This window comes from Scyliorhinus torazame, chromosome 1, assembly GCF_047496885.1.
Source record: "Scyliorhinus torazame isolate Kashiwa2021f chromosome 1, sScyTor2.1, whole genome shotgun sequence".
Taxonomy (NCBI): Eukaryota; Metazoa; Chordata; class Chondrichthyes; order Carcharhiniformes; family Scyliorhinidae; genus Scyliorhinus; species Scyliorhinus torazame.
In genome coordinates, this window is record NC_092707.1 from 44,183,892 (window position 1) to 44,206,807 (window position 22,916).

Genomic DNA, 22,916 nt, shown 5'->3' on the forward strand with positions numbered 1-22,916 from the left:
AAGCCATGGTAAAACTTGTGGGCGGATGTTGGGTGTGTGGCAGAGTGCTTCTCAGGAGAGTCCACAGCAGGACAAAGCTGTGCTGGTGTGAGCTCCAAGACCTCTGATGAACAACCCATACAGAAATGTAACATTGAATGATAAAGCAAGTGAGATCGTGAGGGCCAAGGAGGCTCACCTAGCGCATTAAAAGTAAGTGAAAATGGTGGGTCGCGAAAGTCGGATGGCGCGGGTCGCGAAGGTCGGCCGACTGTAGGTTCCGAAGGTCGTCCAATGTGGGTCCCAAAGGATTGCCAGTTGGTAAAAATGGGTCCCGGGTAAAAAGGTTTGTGAAACACTGGATTAGGATATTTTGATCTGATATTTCCTTTTTAACTATTCATGGATTTGATTCTTGCACCCATTTACACTGCTCCCTCTTCTGATCCACTGTAGTCATATGCAAGCAACTCAGATGCTTTTGTTGCATAATGTCCTTTTCAGTTAGAAAAGCTGATGGGAATTTCTGGATTCTCACAATCCTGATAAATCATCAGACATCGAGTGGTCTATAATCGGACAGAAACTGCCAGGACCAGTGTTTCATGACAGTTTTAAGTGGAATCAAAGATTTAATTCTATTTTACTTTGTTTTTCTCTACTGTTTTGATTGTAGCACCTCTCTATTCACCTGTTTCTTCCTCTTTGATCAAGTAATTTACTCTATCACAAATATCTACTTTATGTACCTTCTCTGTGTACATCTACTTAATATACCTTCTCTGTGCACATGTCCATCCGTCCATCCCTTCGTCCTTCCTTCCTTCCTTACCTTCTTTCTCTCTGCAGCAATCTCTCCACTGACGTATTTGTCCTTTGCTACATCTTTCTGCCACTTCATCTCTCCCGGCACTTCTCTCCCTTTCTCTCTCTGCACATATCTGCCTCTACGCACATTTCTCTCTCTCTCTCTCTATCACTGTTTGCGTTATTTTGCCATCTCTCCTGAACAATTCCCTTTCTGGCACACATGCCTCTCTACATTTTCTATCTCCCTTTCTTGGCTGGGTTTGAAACTGAGACCCTTGAAGGTGAACAAACACAATGTGATAATGTACTTTGCCTCCAATTCCCCTTTTATTAAGGCATCCCAGTGGGAAACCAAAGATTAACCTTAATCCTAGTTTAATGTTGACTTTCCTCTGAAAACTCCCAGATGTGCGTTTAAAGGGTTAATCATCCCCTGCAGTTCCGATAATGTCTATTATATGAAAGGCTGTAACTGAGTCATTATATCCAATTTTTACACATGTGGTCTGTAATACAGTTGATTCCTCTTAAATCTATAACCTATTAACCACGGAATTCTAGACTGATTCAAAACATACTCTGTCTATTCTGCAGACTTTGTCTGTCCAACAGCGTTTTGAAATGCTGCATTAAACTCTACTGGATATTATTGCACACAGGAGTGCAGTCTACTCCGCTCCAAGTATACCTTGCTTTTAGCCAGAGTAAGCCCACCGTTCTGCAGAGCACTGCAGTCTCCTTCTTTCTTAACTAGGAGATGTTGGTGAGGAGCCAAAGCCCTTAATACTCATTCCTGCCAGGATTGTGAGGAGCAGTGGGGAATCGAGGTAACTTGAGAAGTAGTGAAGAGATGGATGGGGAAAAGGTGTGAATGTAAAAAAGGGTCTGCCATTCATATTGATCATTGGGATGTCAACAGTAGCCACGCGACCTGGTAGAGTTAGGCTCTCTTGTCTCCTACTGAAGGGTATGTTATTAACCATCTGCTACTTAGTGAAATTCCAGCCTCCGAGGTGAGCTCTGTTCTTACGCCGGTAAAAGAATTTCCGACTTCTCGGTAGATGGAGATTTCTTTATCTCCTGCTGGACTGCGTTTCACATTAGGCGGAAGGTGAGATTCTCATTTGCTGCTCTATTGAGCTCTTCCATCTTCTTTTCGCGGCCAAATCCTTTAATCCCCTGATGGAGCATCAATGCCACCCACTGATTCTTGGCTGAGGCTGTCCTGCCCCTCCTCCTGCTTGAGTGGGTCTCCATTGAAGAGTGAGACCAGCAACTCCTGGTAGCACCTCAGCTCCTGAAGTGAGAGTCTTGCTACATGCTGCTGAGGATATACCATCCTCTGATATAGTGAGTCCCTCAAATCCTGATTATCTCATGTAGCTTAGGACAGCCAATTTTCCCTTCGCACATACTTAGGTACACTGACAGCTGACATCCCTTAATTGTTTTACCACGAGGATAAATTACACTCAGTGTGGATAACTGAACTCTGGAAACACCATGCAGATTTTTTTGCCCATTGTAAAAAGTAACTAATAGTTTATGCATTTTCAATTTTCATTTTCATTTTTCATTTCATGCACTTAATACTGTGGATCACCCTGTGAATGTATCCAATGTGATTTGACAGTTTACAGAATGGAGCTGTATTCCTCAGTGATAAATTGATCAGGATCAGACTTTGAGAAGGTGCCATGAATTCTACAAGCAGGACACAAGAGCAGAAAACAGCTGGAAATCGGAAATTACAACCAAAAATGTTGAAAATATTGAGCAGTTGAAGCAGCATTTATGGAGAGAGAGACAAGGCTCATGGTTCAGGTTGACGACCTTTCATCAGAGTTGGGATGACTGGCAATGTAAACTCAGTTTTTCACTCCAAAGGTGGTGCCTGACCTGCTGCTGAGTGTTTTCAGCAGTATGGGGCTGAATGGGACTTGGTGTACGGCACTGAATTATTAGTATATGCACAGTGCAGGTTAGATAGAGTGCCACAGAACCATAGAATCCCTAAAGTGCAGAAGTCTGCAACAACCCTCTGAAATATCACCTTATTTAGGCCTAGTCCTCTGCAAATCCCTGGACACTAAGGAACAATTTAGCATGACCAATCCATCTACCATGCGCATCTTTGGACTGACTGTAGGAGGAAACCGGAGCACCCGGAGGAAACCCATGCAGACACAGGAGAACGTGCAAACTCCACAGTCTCCCAAGGCCAGGATTAAACCCGGGTCCCTGGCACTGTGAGGCAGCAGTGCTAACCACTGTGCCACCGTGCCACCCTAAGCACTGTCCTAGGTAAAGCACAGTACAAGTTAGAGGCAAAGCTCCCTGCCCCCTGCCATATTAATGAGCGTCAGCCTAAATACAAGATAAATGTCCTGTGTTACACAGTTGCAACATTTATTCCATTTACCACACCAGCCATACCGGCTGTCCCTCTGAGTGAGATTACCAAATGTTACTGTATTAGGGATGGATTTCCCATGGACACATGCCGCAAGGAGCTGGAATATGTCCAAATGTATTTAACATAGGCCTGTTGCAGTCAGCAGACAGAGGGGGTACTCATTCATTCTATTGGTCTGAGCTGGTCCCAGAGGTGAGAGAAAAATGTCGGAATCACTGCACCATCCAATCAATCGTCCACAATGACAATGTTCATTCCAGTTTGAGTGTTTTGTTTACCTCTTTCTCCAGGCACCCTTATCTGTGCAAGTATCAATTGGAGCTTGGCTGTCCTAATCGTTTGTGTGTTGCAGCAGCTTCATGTGTTTTGCCAAGAGTAAATGACAACATAAACGGAAAAAGCCTGTACCTGTTGCTCTTTGATCCCTCGGGTTTACAGATTGAGCACGTTCATTGGCTGTTCATTGCTGTAAAAGTATTTTTAAAAGCATGAGCTGAAAGAAGGTCATTCAGCCCACAAAGGTGGGTGCGATCTAACCACATACCTAACCACCAAGGTCACAAAGGGAAGTACTGATATTACTCACTTAGCTCGTCCTTCCATGGCTTCTCCCCCCTTCCCAGATCATTCAGCTGCCTTCAGTGTTTCTAGGATAGATCTTAGATTTTGTGTGACTGCAAAACAGGCGATAATGAACCTGCAGTCCAATTTTCTTTTTTATTCTTTCAAGGGATCTGGGTGTCTCAGGCAAAGTCTGCACCTGTAACCCATTCCTAATTCCCCTTAAACTAATTAGCTGCCAGGCCATTTCATAGGGAGTCAAGAGTCAACCACATTGCTGTGGATCTGGAGTCACACATACCTGGCTGGACCAGTTATGGAGAGCAGGGGCAAAATTCTCTGGTATCGGCTATCGATGTCCGCTGACCGGCGCCAAAAACGGCGCAAATCAGTCGGGCATCGCGCCGCCCCAAAGGTGCGGAATCCTCTGCATCTTGGGGGGCCGAGCCCTAACCTTGAGGGGCTAGGCCCGCCCCGCACTGATTTCCGCCCCGCCAGCTGGCAGAAGTGCCCCGCCAGCTGGCGCGGAAATGACATTGCCGGGCGGCGCGTGCGCGGGAGCGTTAGCGGCCACTCACGGCATCCCCGCACATGCTGTGGAGGGAGACTCTTCCGCCTCCGCCATGGTGGAGACCATGGCGAAGGCGGAAGGAAAAGAGTGCCCCCACGGCACAGGCCCGCCCGCGGATCGGTGGGCCCCGATCGCGGGCCAGGCCACCGTGGGGGCACCCCCCGGGGCCAGATCGCCCCGCGCCCCCACAGGATCTCGGAGCCAGCCCGCACTGCCTTGTCCCGCGGTAAGGTAGGTGGTTTAATCCATGCCGGCGGGACAGGCATTCTAGCAGCGGGACTTCGGCCCATCCGGGCCGGAGAATCGCGGGGGGGGGAGGGCCCGCCAACCGGCGCAGCGCAATTCCCGCCCCCGCCGAATCTCCGGCGCCGGAGAATTCGGCAACCGGCGGGGACAGGATTCACGCCAGCCCCTGGCGATTCTCCGACCCGGCGGGGGTCGGAGAATCTCGCACCAGATTTCCTGGGCGTCATTCTCCGACCCCCCGCCGGGTCAGAGAATGGCCGTTGGCCGCCGTGAATCCCGCCCCCGCCCCCGCCCCCGCCGAAGTCTCCGAAGGGAGAAAAGTCAGCGGGGCGTTAATGGCGCCGCTGCCGCGGAGAATGTCACGGGTCTGCGCAAGGCAGCCGATTTTCGGCCTGCCGATATTCTCCCTTCCGGATGGGCCGAAGTCCCGTCGACGTGATGACCGTTCACGTCGACGTGAATCAAACCTCCTTTTCATCGGCGTGACCCGGTGCTCCAGGCTCACGCCGACCAGCGAGGAGGTGAGTGACGGCCTGGGGGGTTGGCTCTGGGCAGGAAATGGCGTGGCCGCAGACTGATTGCCTGAGGAGAGGTGTGTCTCGGCTTGTGTGTGTGTGCGGCGGGGGGGGGGGGGGGAGGTGGTTAGAGTAGGCTGGGCTCCGGGGGAGTGCCGGGAGGGGGTCCGTGCCGGGGTGGAGGTTGGGGGTTGTGGAGGGGGTCCGTTCCGGGGTGGAGGTTGGGGAGGGGGTCCGTGCCGGGGTGGAGGTTGGGGGGGGGGGTCCGTGCTGGGGTGGAGGTTGGGGGGGGGGTCCATGCTGGGGTGGAGGTTGGGGGTTGGGGAGGGGGTCCGTGCCGGGGTGGAGGTTGGGGGGGGGTCCGTGCTGGGGTGGAGGTTGGGGGGGGTCCGTGCTGGGGTGGAGGTTGGGGGTTGGGGAGGGGGTCCGTGCCGGGGTGGAGGTTGGGGAGGGGGTCCGTGCCGGGGTGGAGGTTGGGGAGGGGGTCCGTGCCGGGGTGGAGGTTGGGGGGGGGTCCGTGCTGGGGTGGAGGTTGGTGGGGGTCCGTGCTGGGGTGGAGGTTGGGGGTTGTGGAGGGGGTCCGTGCCGGGGTGGAGGTTGGGGGGGGGTCCGTGCTGGGGTGGAGGTTGGGGGTTGGGGGGGGGTCCGTGCCGGGGTGGAGGTTGGGGGTTGTGGAGGGGGTCCGTGCCGGGGTGGAGGTTGGGGGGGGGTCCGTGCTGGGGTGGAGGTTGGGGGGGGGTCCGTGCTGGGGTGGAGGTTGGGGGTTGGGGGGGGGTCCGTGCCGGGGTGGAGGTTGGGGGTTGTGGAGGGGGTCCGTGCCGGGGTGGAGGTTGGGGGGGGGTCCGTGCTGGGGTGGAGGTTGTGGAGGGGGTCCGTGCCGGGGTGGAGGTTGGGGGGGGGTCCGTGCTGGGGTGGAGGTTGGGGGGGGGGTCCGTGCCGGGGTGGAGGTTGGGGGTTGTGGAGGGGGTCCGTGCCGGGGTGGAGGTTGGGGGTTGGGGAGGGGGTCCGTGCCGGGGTGGAGGTTGGGGGGGGGGTCCGTGCTGGGGTGGAGGTTGTGGAGGGGGTCCGTGCCGGGGTGGAGGTTGGGGGGGGGTCCGTGCTGGGGTGGAGGTTGGGGGGGGGGGTCCGTGCCGGGGTGGAGGTTGGGGGTTGTGGAGGGGGTCCGTGCCGGGGTGGAGGTTGGGGGGGGGTCCGTGCTGGGGTGGAGGTTGGGGGGGGGTCCGTGCCGGGGTGGAGGTTGGGGGTTGGGGAGGGGGTCCGTGCCGGGGTGGAGGTTGGGGGGGGGTCCGTGCTGGGGTGTAGGTTGGGGAGGGGGTCCGTGCCGGGGTGGAGGTTGGGGGGGGGGGTCCGTGCTGGGGTGGAGGTTGGGGGGGGGGTCCGTGCCGGGGTGGAGGTTGGGGGTTGGGGAGGGGGTCCGTGCCGGGGTGGAGGTTGGGGGGGGGTCCGTGCTGGGGTGGAGGTTGGGGGGGGTCCGTGCTGGGGTGGGTGTTGGGGAGGGGGTCCGTGCCGGGGTGGAGGTTGGGGGGGGGGTCCGTGCTGGGGTGGAGGTTGGGGGGGGTCCGTGCTGGGGTGGAGGTTGGGGGTTGGGGAGGGGGTCCGTGCCGGGGTGGAGGTTGGGGGTTGGGGAGGGGGTCCGTGCCGGGGTGGAGGTTGGGGGGGGGTCCGTGCTGGGGTGGAGGTTGTGGAGGGGGTCCGTGCCGGGGTGGAGGTTGGGGGGGGGGTCCGTGCTGGGGTGGAGGTTGGGGGGGGGTCCGTGCCGGGGTGGAGGTTGGGGGTTGTGGAGGGGGTCCGTGCCGGGGTGGTGGTTGGGGGTTGGGGAGGGGGTCCGTGCCGGGGTGGAGGTTGGGGGGGGGTCCGTGCTGGGGTGGAGGTTGTGGAGGGGGTCCGTGCCGGGGTGGAGGTTGGGGGGGGGTCCGTGCTGGGGTGGAGGTTGGGGGGGGGTCCGTGCCGGGGTGGAGGTTGGGGGTTGGGGAGGGGGTCCGTGCCGGGGTGGAGGTTGGGGGGGGGTCCGTGCTGGGGTGGAGGTTGGGGGGGGGTCCGTGCTGGGGTGGGTGTTGGGGAGGGGGTCCGTGCCGGGGTGGAGGTTGGGGGGGGGGGGGGGGGGTCCGTGCCGGGGTGGGTGATGGGAGGGCAAATGAGTTGGTCCACCTGGCCAGGTGCCAGCCTCCAACAGTTGGACCCATGCGGTCCATGCCACCTGGCTGGGGGGAGGAGGGGATATGGGCAATGATGACATGTCGTCGTTCCCCTCCCCCCCACCAGGCCGTCATGTTTTCAGACCATCCAGCGATGTTGGCCGCCGTGGTGGCAGCCGCTCATGTCTATGTTGCCCTGGATGAGGAGGAGGAGGAGGAGGAGGAGGAGCGTGCCAGAGAGGCGGCGCAGGCTGCCGCAGAGGGGCAGGCGGCAGCCGCCCAGGCTGGAGGGACACCTGACCGACAGGACGAGGAGGGGGAGGAGGACGTCGCGGCCCCACGGCAACGGAGGCACCCGAGGGCGCCCCGTGTGTACCGGCCCCGGCAGTCATACCAGGACCTCACGGACCGGGAATGCAGGAGGAGACTCCGGATGAGCCGGGTGAACCGTGGCACACATCTGCCACCTGCTGGCACACCTGTCACCGCGTGGCACTGGCGGGGGACACCCTCTCCCCGTGTCCGTCAAGGTTACGGTGGCCCTGAACTTTTATGCAACGGGGTCATTCCAGGCACCGAGTGGGGACCTGTCCGGCATATCGCAGACATCGGTGCATCGGTGCATCCGGGCAGTGACAGATGCCCTTTATGCCATGGCGCACCGCTACATCCGCTTCCCCGTGGACCGGGCCAGCCAAGATGCCGGGCCGTGGGCTTCTCTGCCGTTGCCGGGTTCCCCATGGTCCAGGGCGCGATCGATGGGATGCACGTCGCCGTGCGGCCACCTGCAGATAACAGGGCCGTGTTCACTAATAGGAAGGGGACCTATTCGATGAACGTACAGGTGGTCTGCGACCACCGCATGATGATCCTGCACGTCTGCGCCCGTCACCCAGGCAGTGTACACGACTCATTCGTGTTGTCGCGGTCATCCATCCCCGGCATGTACTAGGGACGCCAACCCCGGCTGAGGGGCTGGTTGCTGGGCGACAGGGGCTACCCATTGCGATCGTGGCTGATGACGCCTATACGGAGGCCACGCAATGAGGCGGAGAACCGCTACAATGATGCCCATGTAGCGACAAGGGGAGTGATCGAGAGGTGCTTTGGCGTGCTGAAGATGCGTTTCAGGTGCCTGGACCTCTCTGGGGGCGCCCTCCAGTATCGGTCAGATAGGGTCGGCCGCATCATTGTGGTGTGCTGCGTCCTGCACAACATAGCCCAGCAGAGGGGCGATGTGCCGCAGGCAGAGGAGGGCGGAGTGGAGGAGCAGCAGGAAGAGGCCCAGTCCTCCCCAGATGAGGGGGATGGGGGCAATGGTCAGGGCAGACGGGGTAGACACAGACGGGTGGCTGTCCACCGTTACCGGCTGGCCCAGCGGGCACGGGACAGACTGATAGACGCCCGCTTCACTGACTAGATGGGCGTGGGAATCGGGTAGTATGGCCACAGACCGCACACCATGACAACAGCCGACCACCCACACCCCCCACCCATCCACCCACCCAGCACCCTCACCCCCCTCCCCAACCCCACACACCCCACCCGCATGCACACCACCCCCCCACTCCCAATTGCCGATCCACCGGCGGCACAACGGGCCGGGCTCACCCAGTTGCGGGTGGACGCGTGTCTATCGCAGGCCATGGAGAATGATGACAACCCGCCTCCGATGAGCTCCTGGCTCTACATCGTTGGACTATGTCTGACCCATGGCCACAGTACCACCATCCACCCGGACCATCCCTGCATGCGGCTGTGAAACTGCAGCGCACGGTCCCGTCCTCTGCCCGGGGGATGTTGATGGCGGCCCAGGGGGAAGGGGGCAGACTCACCTGGGGCTGAGGTAAGACCACCCCTCACACACACACTTGCGCTCAACGTACATGACACCCCCGCACACTTTGGACAGAGCACAAAGGCAGCTTCGGTAGGTGTAACATTGACTTTAATAACCAAAGGAGTTCATGCACGTGCCCTAGCGCCTAAAACTCATCTGTGCCCTGCACCCGTGCCAACTTACTCAGTGTCTAATTGTTTGGCCTTACGGGCCCTTTGACTACGTCTACGTGGTTCCCCAGATGGTACAGCAGAACTGGAGGTGGTCTCCTGTGATTCCTGCCCTCTGACACTGGATCCCTTTGGCGGCCGTTTCCTGGGGCGTCCTGGCCTAGATGGGCCAGGCTGCGGCCCGGGCGACTGGGATGGCGAGCTGCCAGCCTGTCCTGCCCGTTGCCCACCCGATGCACCTGGGACGGAAGGGGGGGAGTCCGAGGTGTCGCGGTGTACCGGGACCTCCCCTACAGAGGGAGCCGGGACGGACCACACCACCTCCTCCTCCCTCGGGGTGCCCGATGGCCCCCAGGCCTCTACATGGGTGGGGGATGCGAACGGACTGGCCATCCGACGCGCCCCCGACATCTGGCGCTGCCAGTCCTGGAGGCCCGTGCTGGTATCGACAGGGGTCTGCAGGTTTGCAGCCATGGAGCCCAGGGGGTTGTCGAACCCTGTCTGCGACAGTGCGACGCCAGCTCGCACATGGCCACTGGCGCCGATGCCCTCAGCGATGGCCTGCTGAGACTGGGCCATGGCCTGCAGAGACTGGGCCATGGCCTGCAGAGACTGGGCTATGGCCTGCTGAGACTGGGCCATGGCCTGCTGAGACTGGGCTATGGCGTTGAGCGCCTCTGCCATCTGGTGCTGGCACTGGCTCATGGCCTCCTGTGAGAGGGCAGCCATTTCCTGGGCCACAGACGCCGCCTGCACGGAAGGCCCCAGGCCTCGCAAACCGTTCCCCATGTCTGACACCGTCGCACCCATTGCCTCCACCGCGGACGCCACCCGTGCGGTGTCAGCCTGGGTGGCACGCATGACCGGGACCACTCCCAGCTCCTGGACGCGGGTGGACTCCTCCACCTGCGACCGCAGCCGCCGCAAGCCACCCGTCACCCTATTCGCTCGTCTCCGTGTCGGTGGTTGCATCGGATCTATGTGTGGGTGTGGTAACTGCAGGAACCCGGGATCCATCTGGGCGGCAGATGTTCGCTTGGCCTGGGCTGCCCTCCGACCGCCCGGTCCCTCTGCTGCTCCTACCTCCACCTGCTGTACCGGGACGGCTGTGTTGTGTGCACCAGTGAGTGTACCAGACGCCTCATCACTAAAGTGCCCAACCGTGGTGAGTGTTTCTGCGATGGTGGAGGGTGTTGGTGACAGCAGTGGCGTTGTGTCGTGCTCTTCGTCCCACTCTGAGTCCATGGCACTTTGGGGTGGGGGTTCGTCTCCACCCATCCACTCTGAGTCACTGTCCGGTGTTTCGTCTTCCCGGGTAGGGGTGTCCTGGGTAGTGCTGTCCCGGGTAGTGCTGTCCCGGGTAGTGCTGTCCCGGGTAGTGCTGTCCCGGGTAGTGGTGTCCCGGGTAGGGGTGTCCTGGGTAGTGGTGTCCCGGGTAGGGGTGTCCTGGATAGTGGTGTCCTGGGTAGTGGTGTCCTGGCTCGGATGTGACGGGGGCCTGTGGCTGCCCCCCTCATCGCTGGGTGGTCGCTCCCGCACGTGACGGGGGTGTCGTCTCCCTGTTGCTCCAGGTCTCTCCGTCTCCCGTGGTCTCCGAGGGGCATCCTGCGGGCGTCACATGCTGGAGGGTTCGGGTCTCTCCGTCTCCCGTGGTCTCCGAGGGGCATCCTGCGGGCGTCGCATGCTGGAGGGTTCGGGTCTCTCCGTCTCCCGTGGTCTCCGAGGGGCATCCTGCGGGCGTCGCATGCTGGAGGGTTCGGGTCTCTCCGTCTCCCGTGGTCTCCGAGGGGCACCCTGCGGGCGTCGCATGCTGGAGGGTGCGGGTCTTTCCGTCTCCCGTGGTCTCCGAGGGGCATCCTGCGGGCGGTCTGCATCTGCGGGGATGGGTGCCTGGACGTTTGGTCCTGCGATACACAATGAAGCATGCATGGTTAGACATCAGGCAGTGATCAGGTGATACGGGAGAGGGGGATATAGGGGAGGGGGGATATGGGGACGGGCTGTTGGTGGCTCACTTGCTCGTGGGGCCCCGACCTCTGCATCAGCAACCTCCCGGTCCTCAGGTCCGCCAGCCAGTTCCAGGGCCCTTTCCTCGTGTACGGTCAGTGGCCTCTCATCAGCGGGCCCTCCTCCAGTCCTCACATGCTCCCTATTGTTGTGTGCGCGCTTCTCCTGGGGGGGGGGGGGGGTGGTGGCAGGGGTAAAAGGCAACAGTGTTAGGCAGGTATATGAATGCACGCCATCGGTTGCGCGTGCATTGCAGAGGTTAAGGTTAGGGCTGGATTCACTTGGGGATATGGGGGATATGGGGGAAGGGGGATATGGGGAGGTGGGATATGGGGGATATGGGGGAGGGGGATATGGGGGAGGGGGGAATATGGGGGATATGGTGGAGGGGGGATATGGGGGATATGGGGGAGGGGGGATATGGGGGATATGGGGGAGGGGGGGATATGGGGGAGGGGGGATATGGGGGATATGGGGGAGGGGGGATATGGGGAGGGGGGATATGGGGAATATGGGGGAGGGGGGATATGGGGGAGGGGGGAATATGGGGATATGGGGGAGGGGGGATATGGGGGAGGGGTGATATGGGGGAGGGGGGAATATGGGGGATATGGGGGAGGGGGGATATGGGGGAGGGGGGATATGGGGGATATGGGGGAGGGGGGATATGTGGGAGGGGGATATGGGGAAGGGGGGATATGGGGAATATGGGGGAGGGGGGATATGGGGGATATGGGGGAGGGGGGATATGGGGGAGGGGGGAATATGGGGGATATGGGGGAGGGGGGATATGGGGGATATGGGGGAGGGGGGATATGGGGGAGGGGGGATATGGGGTATATGGGGGAGGGGGGATATGGGGGAGGGGGGAATATGGGGGATATGGGGGAGGGGGGATATGGGGGATATGGGGGAGGGTGGGATATGGGGGAGGGGGGATATGGGGGATATGGGGATGGGGGATATGGGGGAGGGGGGATATGGGGGGGGGAATATGGGGGATATGGGGGAGGGGGGATATGGGGGATATGGGGGATATGGGGGAGGGGGGATATGGGGAGGGGGGATATGGGGGATATGGGGGAGGGGGGATATGGGGGAGGGGGGATATGGGGGATATGGGGGATATGGGGGAGGGGGGGATATGGGGGAGGGGGGGATTTGGGGGAGAGGGGATATGGGGGATATGGGGGACGCTCACCCTGCCTGCTCTGACGAGGTCGTTCACCTTCTTGTGGCACTGGGTGCCTGTCCGTGGTGTTAGGGCCACAGCGGTGACGGCCTCTGCCACCTCCCTCCACAGACGCCGGCTGTGGCGTGGGGCAACTCTGCGGCCGTGCCCGGGATACAGGGCGTCCCTCCTCTGCTCCACCGCATCCAGGAGCGCCTCCACATCGCGTGACTCGAACCTCGGGGCTGAGCGACGGCCAGCCATCAAGTCGGGTGTTGCGGTCGGCTGTTCCGGTCGGGTGGGGGGGAGCTGCGCGGCCTTATGAGCCGTCACGCCGTGCAGCGCGTATGACGCTGCACGGCGTGAACCACTGCGCAAGCGCGGATCCCGTTACGTCGCTGCTAGCCCATTTCGGGCCGCAGACTATCGGCCCATTTTTATGACGTGACGCAAGTGGGATTTGCGCCGTTTTTTGCGCCGATCGGCGGAGTTTCCGCCGATAACGGAGAATTTCGCCCCCTTTCTCTGAAGGACTTTAGTGAACCGAACGGGCTTTAAAAAAAAAATGATAGGTTCATTTTAAAAAAAATCAGTGATAGGTTCATGGTCATCATTACCAAGACTAGTGTTCAATTACTGATTTATTAATTGAATGTAAATTCCACCAGCTGCTATGGAGGGATTTGAACCCATGTCGCCAGAGCATTAGCCTGGAATCTGAATTGCTAGTCCAGTGACACCAGCAGAATGCCACTGTCCCCCCTTGATAACAATAAATCAGGAGAGAGGTAGAACAGAATACCCTCTGGCTTTAACTATTTTACACTATCAAACAAAATCAATATCTACCCTTTTTGTGAAAAATGTTTCTGAACCAATGCTGAAAATGACCCTTAACCAATGTGCAAAAGCCTAATTGTGACACTAATACAGATTATAGTTTAAAGTGTACCCTCATCTCCCACGCTGTAATCATGGTTTAATCTGAAACACTGCTCACGATTCAACTTTTCTCTTCCAACTTCTCTTCCAGTCTCTATGAAACTGTTTAGAAGGTACATTCTAAATGAATCCCAAAGGAAATCAAGCAAGATTGTCGGATATTACTCCATCCTCGTCGACACATTACATCCTGGCTCCAGCAGTTGAGCCAAGGGTTATCTGATCACTGTAGTTTCCCCTAATCCTCAAACTCCAGTCCAATTACCAGCCAGATGTTTATCCAGCTCCTTTTTGAAATGCTGATTGACTCACGATTCATTTTGCTCAGAGTTCAGTTTGCATTGTTTTATATTCAATGAATGCTTCTTCTAGGTTGAAGGAGTACATTAATATACGAATGCTAAATATATTTATCAGATATTTCTCTCCAGTTGTGACTGAATGCAATAGACAATGTCTAGGCTCAAATCTCTAACTCTTACTTGAGACTCATGAATTCTATGCTCACAAGTTATATCAAATATCCTACTTACATAGAGCAACATTGAAATTACAACACAGAAACAAAACATTTGGTTCAACTAGCTTGGGTTGGTGCCTGTCTTCCAAATAAACAGTAATCCTCGCCCCCATAAGAGAGTCTTGTCCACAAATCAATTTACCTTTATTTCCTTCAATGACCTATCTTAAGGGTTTCTTCAATCATTAACTCTGGCAATGCATTCCACTGCCTCATAATCCTGCTCCCTGTCCTAAATTTCTTCCATTTAATTCTCTATTTCAGTCCCCTTATTTTAAACTGCTCAATCACAGTCAGTTTCGAGGCACTCTGTCCTATCTCTTCTAAACATTTCCATCAAATCACCCGGTAATCTTCACTTTCCTAATGAAAACAACCTCAATTTCACAAGTCTTTCTTGTGTGGTCTGGCATCTAATTCCTCATGTCCGGTAACATCCGAGTGAATCTACACCACACTGTCTCCGATACCTCAAGATTCTTCCAGTGCAAACCCCAAACTAAACATAATACTCCAACTGTGCTGTTACTCAGGGAAGATATTCACAGTTACGTGGCAAATTATGTGGCGGCACGGTAGCACAGGGGTTAGCACTGTTGCTTCACAGACCAGGGTCCCATGTTCAATTCCCGGCTTGAGTCACTATCTGAGTGGAGTCTGCACGTTCTCCCCATGTCTGCGTGGGTTACCTCCGGATGCTTTGGTTTCCTCCCACAAGTTCAGAATGACGTGCTGTTAGATGAATTGGACATTCTGAATTCTCCCTCTGTACCCAAACAGGCGCCGGAGTGTGGCGACTAGGGGATTTGTTTTCACAGTAACTTCATTGCAGTGTTAATATAAGCCTACTTGTGACAATAATAAAGATTATTATTATATATTCTATATTTTTTATACTTCCTGCAAATATTCCATCATTTCTACCTCCCAGTACTTCAATGGCATGGATCATTCCTCTCTCAGCTTTTAGCAATGTAAAAGTTACAACATTTTCATTAATTTAGAGCTCTGCTCATGAGAATGAACCTTCTTGCCTTTCTTTGATGCTTTTCAAACAATTCAATCAACTTTTGAAGTAGATTCTAAGCACATCACTTGAACATTGACACAAGCACAGCAATTCACAGAATGATGATAGGAAGGTTTATCAGCTCACCAGCCTCTCTCACACTGGCTTCACTACCCTGGCATCACTCGCCTTGGCCTCACCTGCCCCGGCCCCATTCATCTCGGCCTCACTCACCCCAGCCTTGATCAGCGTGACCTCACTTACCTTAGCCTCATTCACATTGACCTCACTCACAACCCCAACCTCCACACATGCCAAACTCACCCAAACTCCAGCTTTGTCCACACGTAACTTTCTCTTCTTATCACTCCTGTTTGTGTTCCATCCACAGTTGATTTTTTTTCAAAAACATAGGAACAGGAATAGGCCATTCAGTCCCTTCCATCTGTTATGCCATTTTGTGAGATCATGATTGATCTGAGATCCAACTCCATATACCTGGCTTTGCTCCATATCGCTTAATACCATTGGCTAACAGAAATCTATCAGGCAAAAATACATCAGGTTGAACTAAAATTAATACTTGATCTAGAATCAAATGCACTTTATACAAAAGTGTTCCAAACTTTACTCATCTTTGTGTGAAGAAACGTTTCCCAATTTCACTCCTGAAATGTTTGGATCTAATTTGTAGGTTATGCCTCTGTTGTAATATGTTGTTAGGATTGCAGCATGATATCATTAGAAGGAAGTGTGACATGTGATCTAGTTTTAGTTTCACTTTTGCTTTTAAGCAGAGTGCACACAGACATCGCTGCTGCTGATGTGTCTTTAAGCTTTATACTTTTGTATGGTTGTTCGCATATGCTTAGTCTTAAGAAATTAACACTTGTTTATCCAATCCCTTATAAGTGATTGGTGCCTTTATGTCATTATAAAAGCCACAAGAGCCTCCTAATCCCTGATTCTCTAACTAGTGGGAATAGTTTCTTTAGATCTATGTTATTTAGTCCCCTTAATATTTTAAAATCATTGATCAATTCACCCCTTACCTTTATAAATTCCAGAATACAATCCCAATTTGTGTCATCTCTCCTTGTTTTTTAAACCTTGGAGGCCAGATATCTGTCTGGTAAACATCTGCAGCGATGCCTCCATGGCCAATACATTCTTCCTGGGATCTAATACCCAGAACTGCTCATAGTACTCCAGGTGTCATCTGACTCGGACTTAATATAACTAGCTTAACTTCTACCCCCTTGTTCTCTCTGCATCTCGATATAAAGGTCAGCATTCTGTGAAATTACATTTTTAAATGTTTTAAATTAAGGGGCAATTTAGCATGGCCAATCCACCAACCCTGCATGTCTTTGGGTTGTGGGGGTGAGACCCACGCAGACACGGGGAGAATGTGCAAATTCCACTCGTACAGTGACCCTGGGGCCGTGAAATGTTTTTGGTTATTTTCTGTACCTGTTCATGGCACCTTAATGATTTAAATACCTGGCCTCCGAGTCTCTTTGGGCCTCCACTATTTCCAGCTGTTCACCATTTAGAAAGTACTGTTCTATCTTTTTGGGGGTCCAAAATGGATGACCTCCATTTTCCGACACCGAAATCCATTTATCAAAGTTTAATCTAGCAATATCTATTTATTATTTCATGCTTCTTCCACCTTTTCTTGCATTTTTATTGCTCTTCTTTCTCCTCTTTCTAAACCAATTCTCCTTTTTGTCTTTGCAACAGTTTTCTGGATCTGAAGGGCTGTTCTGTCTGGCTTCCTTAGCCTCAATTCATTTTTTCTACATTCCATAACCGGACATGCGGGACTCTCTGCGAGGATTGTTCCTCACCTCCTCTTGCTTCCTGCATCACTGCTGCACTCAGCGTTGAAGGTCTCTGGGACTCGGGAATCTGCACTTTATTTCCTTCACGTGGAGTTCTCTCAAGCATTATTTCCTGCTGTGTTCCTGTCCCAGTTCTGCTTTTGTCGTATTCGCTTTCTATGCCTCTCTACTGCATGTATTCCGATGCTTCTCCCCACACTCTCTTTTAGCCATTACATTTATCTCATTGTGTTGTATTTATTTTCCTCTGCTACATTTCCCACTCTTAATTTCCTGTGCTCCACAGACTGACAACTATTTCCACTGATCCCAGCGGATTCTTGGGCTTCTCTTTCCACCTGTATTCGGACATGTTGCTCCTTCCTTTTCGGTTCTGGTTATTCCCTGTAATGAAATGCTACTTACAAGTCGCATTAGAGTATTCAAATTGGAATGGTGCGCTGGCTCACTTTAATCTCTGTGATGAATGCTTCTCCGATGTGTCCCAACCAGCTTCAATAGTGGAATGTGCCAATGAACAATAATCTGTTGAAGAGGCGAAGATTTCTACTGTTTGCTTGGATCAGTAGAAATGTGTTTACATTTTTACTTGATACACAAAGCAATTCTTTCTTGATTCTAGAATAACTCCTTTTACTCATGGTTAAATAAAAAATAAATTATATTATTTGATTAGCTGTGTTGCTAACAACTTCTGCTGGCTGGTGTAAGTGGTAACTTTGACTTCATTTCTGTAATGTGTGATGTAATTGCCTCAAATGCTATTTAATCCCACAAGCCTCTTGTTCCCCTGATTCCCAGTTGTTCCAGGGTTTCAGACAGATCGAATTTCACCAATTAAAGGACGATAAAGGAGAAAAATTGTATTTACATAGCACGTTTCACATATTCCAAAACACTTCACAACTGCGAAGGATTTAAGAAAAATTGTCGATGTTTATTGTACAAAATTATAGCAAACTATGCGTACTGAGTTCTAAAAACAACAATGAGGTGAACATTATTTTTTTTAAATTTAGAGTGCCCAATTCATTTTTTTCCAATCAAGGGGCAATTTAGCGCGGCCAATCCACTTACGCTGCACATCTTTGGGTTGTGGGGGCGAAACCTATGCAAACACGGGGAGAATGTGCAAACTCCACACGGACAGTGCCCCAGAGCTGGGATCGAACCTGGGACCTCGGCGCCGTGTGGCAGCAGTGCTAACCACTGCGCCATTGTGCTGCCCTGAGGTGAACATTGTTGGATGCAGGATGAATATTGTCTGGGATATCTGGAGAAACCCATGCTCATCTTCAAAATGTACGATCAAATATTTAATGTTTCCAGGAAAATATCAGAGAGATTCTTAGAAATGCAACAGTTATCCTTCTGTTATGCAGCTAAGTTTTTAAAATAAACTTACCAATCTCACACAGGACTGGTAACTTAAACATAAATTTGGTTTATTTGAAGATTTGGGACAGGATTGTTCAGCAGAAAGATTTACTGTACAGATTCAACAGCTATTGTTAACAGATAAGTGCAACAGCAACTCCTTTACACAACGTGTTACTAGCTAAACAGAGCACAATTCTGAGCTTGCATGTGAGCATATTCTTTCTTAATGGGTTATCACAACAATAACCTCTTCAAAAAACAGGACACCTTAAAAATTAACTGTTAACCTTGCATAGGTCCACAAGTTTTAGAGCAAGATTTGAACCATTTCAATCTTTTGACTCAGAGGCAGGAGAGCTAGCACTGAGCCACACTGGTCAACACTTCCAAAAATGGTTATCAACTTTTGGCCAAACCATTGAATATATGAGTGAGGCAGCATTATATCTACATGGCTTCCATGCCACTTGCAAAGAAATCTATAAAGTAAAAACTAGATTTTTCTAAGCTGTCTTCATGGAGGGGACATGTTGGATTTATGCAGTCCTGGACTCCCTGACTTGCTGTCCCAAGTGGTGGAAATTGAGAAAATGCTGAGGTCTTGCTCGAAGCACTGGAAGGTTCAAAAAGAATCCCTCGGGTCAGATAAATCAGGCAGTCTACTCGAAAATTATAATTGACACTGAATAAGCATAAAGATATACTGGCGATACCCACTTTGAAATTGAACTGAAATATAAACATTGCTGATCATTTATTGGGTTCTTGCATCCAGCCTTCATGTGTATACTTCCTTCTTTTAGTCATAAGTAGTACACTTTCTCCTGTCTTGAACCTGCAGGCAGGTTCAGTTCATTTCAAATCTCCTCCACCCCTCCAAACACTTAATGATCAGGTGGAACAAAGACAAAAAATGGTCAATTTGTGCTGGTCTTTTTATGAAGATTCGTTCAGAAATAGGGAGTTCTAGAGATGAGGCCTAAATCAGCTGAAATCTATGCCATTGGCAGTGGAATACAGTTATTGATGGGATGGATAGGAGGGCAGTTAAAGGTCATGGGTCAGGATATAAGGCTGGGGAAGATTGTGGAGGTGGCCTGCATAAATGCCATGGACAAATTTGTAAATGAGGAAGCCAGTGCAATTGGGCAGGATGAAGTAATGGGTGAAAGGGTTTAATGAGAGACGAGTAAAGTTTTAATATCAGGAGCACTTGATACTGATGTAACTATGATGCAATGTTACGTGATTAAGTAAGTGAGGTCTGGTGGGAAGCACAAGTACAACCTCGTACAGAGTCTTGAGATGTACACAGATCCATAAATAAACAAGAATGGTTGTTACAAATATCAGACCACAGTAGAATTCTTAGGGTTATAGGCAAACCCTAAAGAAACCATACTTAGAGCCTGAATCCAAGACAAAACAAGATGGCAGCTGGTGGCTTGTGTTAGCTGTTCATGTGTACCATGCAAAACATTGGGCCTGCAGCACCGAGAATGACTCCGCTGTCAGACTGGACTCTGGTTTTTTTTCTGGCCTCGATGCAGACCCGCCGAGGCCACATTTACCTGAATTTCCTGTGAGCTCGTCAGTACAGGAAGAGATCGAGGCGGCATTTTAAAATGTTGTCCCAATCTCTCAACCGCACCCACCCCCCTCCCCGCCCCACCGCGGCCCCACCAATTATTACTTATTAGGGGATCCTCGAGCCCCCCTCATAAGGGCAGGGCCCCCAGGCCCCATTCCCTGTACAGGCAAAAAGTCACCCGGGGTCCTAGGCACTGCCTGACTGGCATCCGGGTGTAAGTGCCAAGGTGCTAGTCTGGCAGTGCCAAGGTGCCCATGTGGCTGTGGAAGTGCCAGGATACTACTCTGTCGAGAGCCCAACTACCCAGGGGCCTCCGAGAGACCCCCCCCCTGGTGCTATTACGCCTGGTGTTTGTGTGGACCAGTGCTAAACAGTGCCATGGCAAAGTCTCCCAGGTGCGTGCTTTCGATCCCGGGCCTTGGGAGACTCCTGCGCAGGCATTATTAAGTGAGGTTAACTGCAAATCTGGATCCCGCCCAGTGAGGGCAAGATCCACATTGCGACATCTCGCGATATCTCATTAGATCTCATGAGACATGCTGAACAGCGCAAATCTCACGAGAGGTCTCCATGAGATTTAACTGCCTCGCAGCGTCCAAGTCAGGCGCGACGAGGCCGTATGATAGCGCACACAGTGGCAGCAGAAAGAGCGTAAAGACCCAGAAAAAATGCACGAGAGGATTGCAAACCTCAGAATTCTTGGAAAAGGGTAGGAAGAAAGATAGGAAGAATGGAGCATTGTGGGGGATGCATGCTGAAGTTCACCTCATAGAATTCAAGCTGGATTCTGAGACAGGTATTTAGTATTCAGTACCTGGTGGGTCGTGCTCCCCAGCACGTGCTCCCCAGCTGGGTGTTACCCAGCATTACACGTGAGAACACCACCCACCAGGTATGCGGTACATACTCATGCAACCCGGCCAACTTTGTCTACCTCATATGTTGCAGAAAAGGATGTCCCAAGGTGTGGTACATTGGCAAGACCATGCAGATGCTGCAACAATGGATGAATGGACATCACGCGACAATCGCCAGGCAGGAATATTCCCTTCCAGTCGGGGAACACTTCAGCAGTCAAGGGCATTCAGCCTCTGGTCTTCGGATAAGCATTCTCCAAGGCAGCCTTCAGGACGCGCGACAACGCAGAATCACCGAGCAGAAACTGATAGGCAAGTTCCGCACGCTTAAGTACGGCCTCATCTGGGATGTTGGATTCAAATCGCAATATATTCACCTCCCACCATCTAGCCTGTGCTTGCGAAATCCCACCAAATGTCCTGGTTTGAGACAATTCACACGTCTTTAACCTGTGTTTATCCCTCTTTCCAGTCGCACCATCTGGAGCTGTAAAGACTTAATTACCTGCAAAGACTTGTATTCAAAGTATCATCCTGCATTGTTGAATTTGTCTATATATGTGTTTGTGGAATCCACCACTTCATTCACCTGAGGAAGGAGCTGCGCTCCGATAGCTAGTGATTTGGAATAAACCTGTTGGACTTTAACCTGGTGTTGTAAGACTTCTTACTGTGCTCACCCCAGTCCAACGCCGGCATCTCCACATCAGTATTATCTGATCAAGTGAAATGGCTTAGAAATATCACATTTTTGGCAACCCACACCCAGTTGTAGGATCCAGGATGGGCTACACTAAAAGTAATGGGCCAACACTTGGCAAGATTAAGATACAAAACTAAAGAAATTATGGGCCACTGTATGTGCTAAAGAATCAGCAGTCATCATTACTGAGCAGAAAATTATGCTTGCAGCTGAGGCTCATTTACAAGGTTGATGACATTGCTGACAAGCTGTCCAGTAATGTATTCAGGAATTAATTTTGATCCATATTTCCAAGCTCAGGCAGCTGAAAATAGAATATCACAGAACCCTAATAGCAGATACTAGGCCTATATGCCTCTTTGCAGTGAGGAGGGGCCCTCACCCACCCCTAGACTAAGTCAAGAGTGAAATTGAACATATATCACAAGAAGTCATCTCTCCACTAACTATGCCGACCATGTGGTATTCTGGAATGGTCACAGTCCCAAACTCTAATGGATCAAATCAAATCTGTGTGGACGTGACTCAAGTAAACAAGTCAGCAAAGCACAGGGTCCTTCTGATGGCATGTGGATGGAAGGCTCAGCAAATTAGCAGAAAGGACCCTTTCCACAAAATTGGATGCGAACAGCACTTTTTTGCTGTTGCCTTTGGAGAAAGAAACAATATTGCTCACTGCATTTATTATCGCATTTGGTAGTTACTGTTTAAACAGGTTACCATTCGCAATTGCACCTGCACCTCAGATATCCCAAAGTGTCTCAGACCATGGAAGGCATGTAAGGAGTAGTAAGCCACACCGGTGACATTCCCATACATGGTTCATTGAGGGGAGAACATGACTGTTGGGTGAGAGCAGTCCTCAAAATCCTACAAGAAGTAGGTTTAACATTAAATGACAAATGTGAATTTGCAAAGCCTATGATAATGTTCTTCGGCCACATTGTGCAAGCTTTGGGAATTATGCCCGATCTGCAGGAAACCAAGATCATTAGAGAGTTCCCACAGCCTAAAAGCATCACAGGTTTACAAAGATTCCTTGGGATGGTCAACTGAGTGGGCAAGTTCCTACCAAGCTTGCCAGAAATTAGCAAGCATTTATGACAGTTGTTAAGGACAACAGGGGTGTCAGAATGTGGACCAGCAAAATGCTTTTGACAAGACGAAAAATCTTCTAATTTCAACAGATATTCTAACACACTACGATCCAGAGTTGCCAACAATTGTAGCAGCAAATTCATCATCTACAGTCTTGTTTTTAAATTCAAAAACGATAGCCAAAGAAGATCAGCAGTTCGTCCGCTTCGAGATCTTTCATGGACACAGGAAAGTGATATGCAACCATTGAGAAAGAAACATGGGCAGTCACATGGACCTATGAGAAGTTCTTTGATAATGCCATTGCATTAATGTTTAAAATGAAAACCAACCACCAACATTGAGTAGATTCATGACAGAGATTGGTTGATTTCTGGATATTAAAGATATCAAGGGTTATGGGGACAGTGCGGGAGAAAGGCACTAAAGTGGAATATCAAACATGATCTAATTGAATGGTGGCACAGAAATGATGGGCCTAAAAGAAATAGCAAAAACGTCACCTGGAATTCAACATTTTAGCCGGACACTCGGGAGATACGATTCAG

The 22,916-nt window shown here is 52.3% G+C and overlaps 2 long non-coding RNA genes across 2 annotated transcripts in view; one reads left to right on the plus strand and one right to left on the minus strand.

Moving 5' to 3' along the window:
* Positions 1-3,569, minus strand: part of LOC140401472 (uncharacterized) — a 146,659-nt gene extending 143,090 nt beyond the window's left edge. The window contains exon 1 of the long non-coding RNA XR_011938100.1: positions 3,484-3,569. This is a non-coding gene — a long non-coding RNA (uncharacterized lncRNA). The remainder of the gene's footprint in view (positions 1-3,483) is intronic.
* On the plus strand, positions 1,508-21,215 carry LOC140401575 (uncharacterized). Its single transcript, XR_011938101.1, has 2 exons — positions 1,508-1,616; positions 20,659-21,215. It is a non-coding gene; the product is annotated as an uncharacterized lncRNA (long non-coding RNA).
* The last annotated feature ends 1,701 nt before the right edge of the window (positions 21,216-22,916 follow it).